The sequence below is a fragment of the Corvus kubaryi genome, unplaced genomic scaffold, assembly GCF_017639235.1.
Source record: "Corvus kubaryi isolate FWS band 111438036 unplaced genomic scaffold, C.kubaryi_AGA036_p1.0 37384, whole genome shotgun sequence".
NCBI lineage: Eukaryota > Metazoa > Chordata > Aves > Passeriformes > Corvidae > Corvus > Corvus kubaryi.
This window is the reverse complement of record NW_024581126.1, coordinates 215321-225437: the sequence shown is the minus strand read 5'-3', so window position 1 is coordinate 225437 and position 10117 is coordinate 215321. Positions and strand designations below refer to the sequence as shown.

The 10117-nt window shown below is 52.3% G+C and overlaps 1 protein-coding gene across 2 annotated transcripts in view; it reads left to right on the top strand.

Annotated features, from left to right (window-relative positions):
- Nucleotides 1-1826: 1826 nt before the first annotated feature.
- The window catches only part of BAHD1 (bromo adjacent homology domain containing 1), a 35438-nt gene continuing 27147 nt past the window's right edge, over nt 1827-10117 (top strand). For both annotated transcript variants that reach the window (XM_042035524.1, XM_042035523.1), the window contains exon 1: nt 1827-2003. The gene's annotated coding sequence lies outside the window, so the exon portion shown is untranslated. The remainder of the gene's footprint in view (nt 2004-10117) is intronic.

The window sequence follows — 10117 nt, the reverse complement described above, 5'->3', positions numbered from 1 at the left end:
CTGAGCAGACAGAACCTTTGTACTCATGGAGTGGCTCTTGGTGATGTCCAGCTGCATTAAATAGAGCCTGGAAACGTCTCATCCAAAGGTTGCATTTCCAAAGGGCAGCAGTGAAATGGGATAATCACAGAATATCCTGAAGTGGAAGGGACACACAAGGATCATCCAAGTCCAACTCATAAACAATATCAGAGAGTTTTTAAGGAGAGTTGCCCTACTGCACCTTGAGGGCTTCCAGGAGTGTAGCTGTTAAGGTTACTTATTTTTCCCTGCTCCATCACCAACGACTGGTATTTGTTTCAGGAATCAGTGTCTCCAAATAGCTGAATTTCCCCTCAATCTTCTCCTGTGTAACATCTGGATCCTGCAACAATCATACCACTGCTTGATCCTGCTCTTGTTTGCAAGATCCCTGTGGACCACTGGAACAAAGAAGGAAGTATTTCAGACTCTTAGGTCTCCTGCAGTTTAGCTGAATTTCAGGCAGACCATCAGGGTCTCGCTCTCATTGTGTGTGTATTTATCTCCTGGAGCCACATGGCTTGTTCCATGTGCCAGGTCCTTCCCAGCAGTTTCCCAAGCTTAAAAGAAATATCACAAATTCGGTACTGGAACAGGCTCCCCAGGGAAGTGGTCACAGCTCCAAGCCTGCGAGAGAGCTCAAGAAACGTTTGGACAATGCTCTCAGGCACATGGTGGGATTTTGGGGCTGTCCTGTGCAGGACTGGGAGTGGGGCTCGATTCCTGTGGATCCAACTCAGCAGATTCCATGATTCTATGGAAAAACGCCATTCTGCAACTGATGGAGAGGCTTCAGTGATGGGGACTGTGGTACTGCTAAAGATACTGATCAAATAACTTCCAAGGCTTGTTGGGTCTGCTTTAGGGCTTTAAACTCATTTTTTGAGGAAAAGATGGAGTTTTCCGTATTTTCCATTGCTGCCATGTCTCACCTGTTGGTAAGACCATGGAAGCCACGGACACCTGAGCGTCCCAGTGAGGACAGGTTCTGTGAGGAAGCTCTGGGACACCTGAGAATTCCCTGTTGGCGTTTTCCCCCCTAAAATGCCACGGGATATTCCCCTGGTGCTGACTCACAGGGCTGCTAAGGGACAGCCACCACACAGGGGCTGTCCGTGGCCTTTCCAGTGCCCATCTCGAGGTGGGAATGATGGGCGTTCAAACCCGCTCTGCCTTGTGCCTCTCCCCCCTGGCAGCACTCAGCGGAGCTCCCACCGGACCCCCGGGACTTCCAACTTTCCCAGAGTTTGGATGCAGAGCTCGGTTTAAGTGTGACTGCCCCGGGATGCGCCGGGCACACCCGGGAGGTGGGAGGGCGTCCCGGGCGCCTCTGAGGGACGCACGGGGCGATCCCTGGCAGGCGCGCGGGGCCGCCTCACGCCCCCGTCCTGTGAGGGAATCGCGGCCATCGGGGGCGCCCCCGGTGCCCCAGCGGGGCGGTTATCCCGGTTTTCCCGGTTATCCCGGTTATTCCGCGCCACGGGCCGACGGGCGGCAGCGTGGGGGGCTCCGTGAGGGGAGTGGGGGGGCTCGGGGGGGGGCTCGGGGCGGGGGCGGGCGCGGCGGCGATTGGCCGGCGGCGGCGGGGAGAGGCGGCCGTGATTGGTCGGCGCGGCGGGGCGAGTGGCGGGCGGCGCGCGGCGATTGGCTACGGACGAGGAAGCAGGAAGGAGGCCGGAGGCGCTCGCGGCTTGCGGGGAGTTCGCGGCAGCGGCGGCGGCGGCGCCTCCGGTCCCTCCTCCGGTCCCTCCTCCGGTCCCTCCTCCGCCCCTCCCGGCCCCTCCGCCGCCCGCTCCGGCCTCCGCCCGCCCGCTCCGCGACGCCCCGCGGCCAGGGGCGGGCGGCGGCGGTGGTGGCGCCTCGTCCCCATCCCGCAGCCGAGGAGGCGGTGGCGCTGACGCAGCAGCAGCGCGGAGCTCGGGACTCGCGGCGCTCCCGCCGCTGGTTTTCCCCCCCCCCCCGGGGCCTGCGGCAGCCTCCCGGTGAGTCCACACGCGGTCCCCACGGCGCCGGCTCGTCCCTCCGCCCTCGGGAATTCCGCCGGGCCGGGAGCAGGTGCCGCCGCCCCGGGATTTGGGGGGGCGGGGGTACTCGGGGCCACCGGGAACTTCCCGCGGCGGCGGGGGAGCGCCGGGAGGGCACGGCGGGCTTGGCGGCGGGTGGGCCGGGCCGGGCCGTCGTTACCCCGCGCGGTCCCACCGGTGCGAGGCCGGATCGGCCCCGCCGAACCCCCTCGGGCTCCTCCGCCCCGGCCGCTCGGGCAGCACAAAGGCGGCGGGGCCGGGCCGGGGGGCCCGGGGGAGTTGCGGGGCTCGTGGCCCCGGGGGGCTCCTTGCCCCAGGGGCTGCTCGCCTCGGCATCGCCGGATCGGGGGCGATTCCCAGGGAAAGCCGCCGCTGTCCTCGGCCGCTCCGGATCTCGGAGCTGAACCGGCGCTGCCCGGCCGGGAGTTGGCACAGGACGGGCTGGCTGGGGGTTGGTGTTTTGGGGCTCCCCACGCCCGAACGGGGCGATGAGCCCCTCCTCTGAGGGTAGAGCGGGTGAGTCCGTCGAGTTCCCGATGGTTTGCAGGATGCGATGCCGGGCGGGCTTTGAGCCCTGTGTCCCTGTCAGGCAGGTGCCATCGAGCCTCTTTGGGGGACAGCACCGCAGTTTTCATTTCCATCGTGATTTTCCCCACTTGCCGTGCGCTCCCCCGTGGCTCTGGACATCTCTTCTTTCCTGCCGGGTGCTCCGGTGGCCGACGGCTTGTTTCCTCTTCTCCTTTTGTGTAGCGGTGGCTCCTAATGGAGGCAGCTCCGCTGGCTCCCTCTTTTCCAGCTGCTTCTACGAGGCGCAGGAGCCAGCACATGTGACTGGGCAGATCTCGGGAAGACTAGCAAGTGCTCCCCGGGCTCCTGCTCGACAGCCAGCCCCAACACGGGGATACCCACACCCCGATGTCCCTTTCCCTGCCTCGGCACAGGGAGACACGGGAACCTCCTCTCTTTCACAAGAGCAGCCGTGAAAACTTAAAAAAGACGAGCATTTGGGATCTATTCTGTTTGCCTCTCCCCCTCCCCTCTCTCTTTCCACGAAATGCTTATCTGAAAGAGGTTCTGGTTGTGTTTTGTTTTAAAGAATCCAGCTGCCCCTCGTGCTCGCTCTCCATCTGAAGTCATCATTGTCAGAAGCAGGCGAACCTCAAAGCGAGAGGCTTTGCCGGGCTTTTGCTCGCCTGGTTAATTGATCTGTCCATCAGTTTGCCACAATTAGCGAGTGCTTGCTCCACGCTGAGGGGCTCTGTGGTGTTCTGGGGGACTCGGGGTTGTATTTTAAAGCTTCTGGTCCTTGTGGTTGTGAGAAAGAGTGACACGAGCTGCGTGATAGACTGATGCTTTTGAAATCTTAATGTGATTTAAATACCAGCACGCTGCTGATTGCTTTAGCAGAAATATCCTGCTCACATATTCATCCCGAGCCATCCTTCATGTTTGTCATGTCCTGGCTACCTGAATCGTTCCCGAGCTTCAGCTGGAACTGTCTAAATGTTTGCTGGCGATAGGAAATCTTGTGTTAGTGTGATTTACCAGGACATTTTGGATTTAAACATTGATTTCAGTTTGTTTTCCTCATGAACTCAGTGCAGCATTTCCAACTGCTTTCCAGCTGCTCTTCTCAAGCAGAGCAGGAAAGTGTAGCACTACTGATAGGTGTAAAATCAGCTGGAAAATGCCAAACTTGCGGGGGAAAATAATTCCGTGAACTTTGTGTGAGTGGATCCTTTCTGGATGCTTTGTTTGCTGGGGTTGATGGTGACAGTTGCACAGAACAATAAAATACAACTTAGAAATGTGGGGTTTGGGGGAAAACCAGTCACACCCTTGTGTCTTGAGGCAGAAGTGTTATTTTGGAGGCCACTGACGTGTTCTCATCCAACTGAATCATTCAGTTAAATGTCGGTGTTACGTCCTTCTTGCCAGTTCATCTGCATCACCTTTCTGTCACCACTCTGGAAGTCTTAGAGTTTATTTGGTTTTTTTAACCAATATCACAGGACAGTTAGGGTTGGAAGGGCCTCTGGAGACCATCCCCACCTAGAGCAGGTGACACAGAAATGCATCCAGGTGCGTTTGGAATGTCTCTGGAGAGGGAGACAGCCTGAGCAGCCTGTTCCAGTGCTCTGCTACCCTCAATGGAAAGTTCTTCCTCCTGTTGAGGTGGAACTTGTTGTGTTTTAGGTGATGCAAGTTAGATTAGTTTGCTGTGGTGGTGTTAATCGCTCTTGTGTGACTCGGAGGCTCTGTGAGACACGTGTGCTGGTCCAGTCTGTGGAGATCCGATTTAGGGAACGCCTGGCCATGATTTGGGGGGAAATCCACCCTTCAGCTAAAGCTTTTCTAATGCTGCTGCAGCACTGAAAATAAGCCCTTAGCAGCAAATCTGTCCAAAGTAAACAATTGAAAAATAATTAGGAATGGTAGGCAAAAGCACGCTCGCTGCTTGGCATCATGTTCAGATCACAAGCAAATGAATGAGCGATGAGATCTGGCTCTGCAAAAACAGGAAGGTGTGCTCAGATGTGCAAATATCACATCCAAAAGGAGCTGTGTGGGGCTTTTTTTGCCCCATCTCCCAGTTAGTTGTCCCCATTTGGACATCAGGAGGGATTTCTTCATGTTGTCAGGCATCGGAAGGGGCTGCCCGGGGAGGTGGTGGAGTGCCCCTCCCTGCAGGTGTTTACGGAAGGACTGGATGTGGCACTCAGTGCTCTGGGCTGGGTGACAAGGTGGTGGTTGGTCACAGGTTGGACTCGATGATCTTGGAGGTCTTTTCCAAGCTCTCATTGATTCTGGGATCTCAGTTAACCACAGGGATACACCTTCTGGAAGCAGCAGCAGCGGAACAACCCCCACATCGCACCCAGCCAGCCGAACTAAGTCACAACTGTTGTGTTGATAATAATAAATGAAGGAACATTTCAGATGACTGGGAAATACAAAAAAAAACTCGCTAAAAATAAGCAGCCCAAAGAAGTCATAAAGCTGAAAATAGCTTCAAACACAAGCTGTGAGCTGGTAGGGGCTGGGGTGGCTGGGCTGTGACAGAGAGGGATGTGCTGCGATCCCAGCGGATTTCCCCATCCAAGGGCTCTGACTGTCTGGTTTGCTCTCCTGCTTGAACTCACAATGTATTTATGTGCCTGTTTCCAGCAGCTCATAGGTGAGCTGGTTGTATTCCCAGCTGCAGATTTGGGCTGTCTTGAGCTATTCTCCAAGTGTGAAGGCTGGAAGATGTTGCAGTTTTGGTTGCAGACATTGTTTAAAGGGAAGAACAGGATGTTTTGTGGAGGATGCTCAGAAGGAATTGTTCCTTGTGCTTCATCATGAGGACTGGAGGTTTTGGGTCCTTCAGCAATGATCACAGCTGTCCAGCATGGCAGCTCCTCTTTTATTGGGACCAAAGACATGGATTTAATGGCAGAAAATACTCAAATTCACTGCCAGATTGTTGCTCTGAGTGAATGAGTTACCTGTAAGAAGACCATCACGATTTAACTCTCTGTGCTTTCACACTTGTACTGGCACCTAATATCCTTGAAATGGGGAAAACACACTTAAATTTAAAACTACTGGGTTTATTTCTTAAAGACAGAAAGAAACGAGATTGTCCAGTTATTGCCCAGATTTGCTACTTTAGCATGGACCTTTTTTATAAATAAAGTAGAATAAAGTAGAGTCACAGTAATGTTCCATGTGAATAAAAAAAACCCATTAGAAGAACAAGACACTAGAAAACTTTATCATGCTCACTTTTATCAAAATTTTATCATTCAATGAAGTGAAATGAAGGACTGAAGTTACTAAAAAGAGAAACCAAGGGTACCATTAAGGAAAATAAATATAAATTTGATTTAAAATCAACTCATTTGGCCCCTGTTCTCTTGCCCTGTCAATATTTGTGCCATTGGAGTTTAATTGATCTGTTCCATGTTATTTTTTTCTCTGGCCGTGTGGGCGAAACCCATATAAAATCAGAGTATGGAGAGCTGGCAGGATGTAAGAAGTGAAGTCAGCTGAGGGAACTGAACCTGAACCTCTTTGTGAAATCTCTGGTCTCTCAAAATTACAATTGTATAATTTCCAAAGAATAATTTGAGCTAAATCATAGTGGAAGCCCCTCAATGGGGATGGCAGTGATGCTCTGCTTCTGGAGAGAAGTAGTTGAAAATGAGTATGGCTGCTCTAGAGGAGCAGTTGTTTTCCCTTCAATCTGCTGATTATTGATATACATTAAATTTCAGGACATCTTCCATAGAGGGTGGGTGGTTATTAACTCCACATGGGTCAAAAATAATTCAAGGGACGCTGTTGATTTTGGCCTGATTTGTGATGCTCACATTTGGCAGTGCTGGGTTCTTGCTGCTTGGTGATGGGCAAACGCATGAATGTGTCTTTCCTTAAATTAAAAAATGTGGGAATGAGCAATGTAACACCCTGCGAGCCTGGTGGCACTGGGCAGTTCCCCCTGGGGTCTGAGCTGCGCCGGTATCGTGCAGCTAAATAAACACTATTAAATGGGGAGGGAATGTGTGTCACTCCCCGGGAGCACGGCGTGCTCGGGGCCGTGCCGTTGCGCTTTTCCCACGTGGCACGGCCGGGAATGCCGCTTTTATCACCTCTTATAGAAGCTCTGACTTAGATCTGAGGTGCATTTTCAGTAGAGATGTCTGGCTGGACCTTGTCTGAGGGCTGCTTGGAATCCCTTGTTTTGTCATTCTTCTTCCTTTGCCGTTTAAAATTCCCAGTGCTTTTGGAGACTGGCAGCACAGGATTTTGAGGGGCGCTTGCTGTCACACGTGTAGCCAGGCGCCGTGACAGGAGTCTGGTGGCATCGGCAGGGTGTCAGCTCATCCCATGGGATGGCACAGCCGGCACGGTGGTGCTGGGAGCAGGGAGCCTTTGGGATCCATGTGCCTTGGGGCTCCCTTCTTCCGCTGCCGAGAGAAGGGGGATGCAGCCCAGGTGGGATATTTCTCCTGCTGTATTCCCTGGGCACTGCCCTGTTGTGGGTGGAAGCGCTCCCGGAAAAGGCACGTGGAGCGGGTGGGATTTGTGTTAAACGTGTGGTGCTCAGGAATAAGATGATGCTTGGGCTCTGAGCTGCCGGGTGCTGCATTCCTCGTGTCCCAGTTCTCCTAAACAAAGGTATGACTAAAGAAAATGATGATTTTTAGGTTTTCCCCCTTTGTAAGGCACATCACAGGAGCTCTCACTGGCACCCATTGTTCTTCCAGCAGTTCTTGAAGGGCTTTCTCACGCTCAGCTTTGAAACTCTGCAGCTCGGCAGCCTTGATTTTTATTTTTTTTTTAAATGAAAGATCTTGGATTTTAGAGGCTGCCTGTATCTCAGTGTTTCAAATCATTTACGAGGCTCTTAGAAATAAAAAGCAGCCGTTTTCTTCGCATTGATTTGAATAAAACTGCTTTGCTGGCAGCTGATTTTTCAGTGTCTGAATTATCATCCTTGAAATAAAATTCCAGTGCTAGGGAAGCATCGAGATCCCAGGCATTGCTTCCTGCTCACACCGTGCCTGGCCTTCTATTGTTCCTTGCCTGTGGCCTGTGGGAAGCACGGAGAATCGGGAGCTTCAGCCAGCCTTCCCGCAGCACGGCATTATCCGGTGCTTGTCTTCATTGTGTCTCCGAGTGCCTGCGGAATACCTGGAATAGGCTTAAATAGACAGTGGAGGAGAGAAATGGGGAGTTCCGGGATGCGAGGAAAGGATGGCTGAGCTGAGTTTTGGAGGCAGGAGGGAGCAGGCGCCGCGGGGAGCGTGGCCAGGCGGATGCTGCTGGAGCTGGGAGCACCCTCGCACTCCCAGCCCTCGCATCCTCGCCGGGCAAGTCCGGTAAACTAACGAGCATCTCACCTGGAAATGGATCGAGGGCCGCATCCCTGAAATCCCTTCGGGAGCGCTCGTTCTGTTAGGGCACTTGGCAGGTTGAGCGTGTTCTCGCTGGCTCAGGGCTGAGAATTCTGTGAAAAAGAGCAGGATTTGAGACAGGGTGGAGAGGAGTATTGAGGTCTCTGCTGAGGGAGGATGGGGAGGCACCGGGGGGAATGCAGGCAATGAGGATTAAGCTGCAATACTCACATATTGATAAATATGGATGGTTTGGAAGGAGGAGAAAGCAGGAAAGTGCAGGCTTGTGGAGGGAACTAGTAGGCAGTAGGAGGTTTATTTTTAATTAATAAAAAACTCCTAAGAAACAGATGCAGGAGGCATGTTTGGGTTTGTTCCTTTGTTCAGCTCAGCCAAAGTCAGTGGAAGGATTCAAGGTTGGAGATGGCTCAGAGTAAGGAGACAGAGCAGCTCTCTCCAAGGTGAGCAGGATAGTAAAGAAAAAGGATTTGGCAGCTATAATTACATGTAGAGAGAGGAAAAAAGAGATTTTATTTAAAATTCTGGCTAAATGCCAGGTGTCAGGATAGGTATGGAAATCCTGACTTGCGCAGGTAAATCCCAGCCTGGGAATTCCTTAGGTTTCAGCAAATGGCACAAGCAACAGAAGCAAACCAGGCATTTTGGGAATTTATTCCTTAAAAATTCCTTGGTAACCCTGACGCTGTGGCATGTCCCTAATTCCTGGAGGTGGTGATTACCTGGAGGTGGCCCTGGCAGTAGTCAAGCATGTGATGGGCAGAGCACCTGGTAAGGGGGACTATGCAATGATTGCTGGCTGCCCCCCTTTTCCTTCCCAAGAACTCTGTCATCTTGTCCTTCCTAGATGCTGGATTTCATCAGGGATCTCTAGGGATGCAGTTACTGGGGATTTCTACTGTCCACCTTGTGTTTTGGTTGGAAAGAGGTGAAACCTTTCTGTTAGGACAGGCAGTGTGGTTGGGAAGCACTGTTTTAGCCATTTTCATTTCTTCCCGGTTCTGTTTCTTCCCATATAGTGGAAGAGGACCCAGGAAATAATTCCCACTTGAGAACAAGTTGCCAGCTTTGCTGAAAGTGCAGTCCTGACACCTCTGGGGCTGTAAAGAAGTGGTACAAGTCCTGTCCCTCTCGGTGTCCGTGGGTCAACATCATTTACCAGGAATAACTTCAGCCTAGGGATGAAGTTTTGGGTGCAAGTGACTTAATTACAGTGTGGATGGAGCATCGCTCAGCCCACGTGTGATCTGCAGCAGTTCTCCTGCCTGAAACCACTAATGAGCTTAAGAACTCCCCTGTTTTCTCAGCGCTTAACAAAAATTAAATCCTTCCCTCCCAACAAAACGGGTCGCGTGCTCGGCCCGCTGCTTTCATCAGGAACAATGGGTGAGCGCTGACCTTCCTGAGATGCCACCTCAGAGCTCGTTACTGAATAATTAGGGGATCCTTACCCTTCCCACAAAGCTCGGGGGTTGTTTTTTGTATTGATAACGTGACATATCCCAAGGCTCGGCCTTGAATTTCAGGCGCTGGGCTGTTCCAAACTCCATCTGTCCACTAAGTGAATGTCAATCCAATTTAAGCTTGCATATGTTTCCAAGGAAACCATGGGAGGCAGTGGGGAGAAATGGATCATGGAGGGGCAGGGAGGTGAGCGCAGCAGCAGCGCTTTGACTTTTCACTATTTAAATATAATTAAACCCCAGTTCACTGTAATAACCTTACATAGAGCAGTGTCTGGAGGCCTTGAGGGTCGGATGGTTGCTCTTGGAGCAGCCTGTGTAGTGTGTAAAACAAACACAATGAATTTAAAAATAAAAAAGGAAAGTGGCTTCAGGTGCTTCCGTGAGGCCTCAGTCCAGCTCACAGAGCTGGATCCCAGAATAATTTAGGTTGGAAAAGACCTCTAAGATCATAGAGTTCTACCTGTGGGTGATCACCACCTTGTCAACCAGACCAGAGCACTGAGTGCCACATCCAGTCATTCCTTAAATACCTCTAGGAATGGTGACTCCACTGCTGTCCTGGGCAGCCACTTCCAGTGCTTGAAGTCATGGGTTTGGGTAGTGAGGTCCTAATTTTCCTGCTCTCAGGCCGGAAAGCTCATGCAGCCATGCAAACACCTATCCAGCCTTCAGCTGAACAAAGCAAGCTGTGAATGGACCCAAGGGA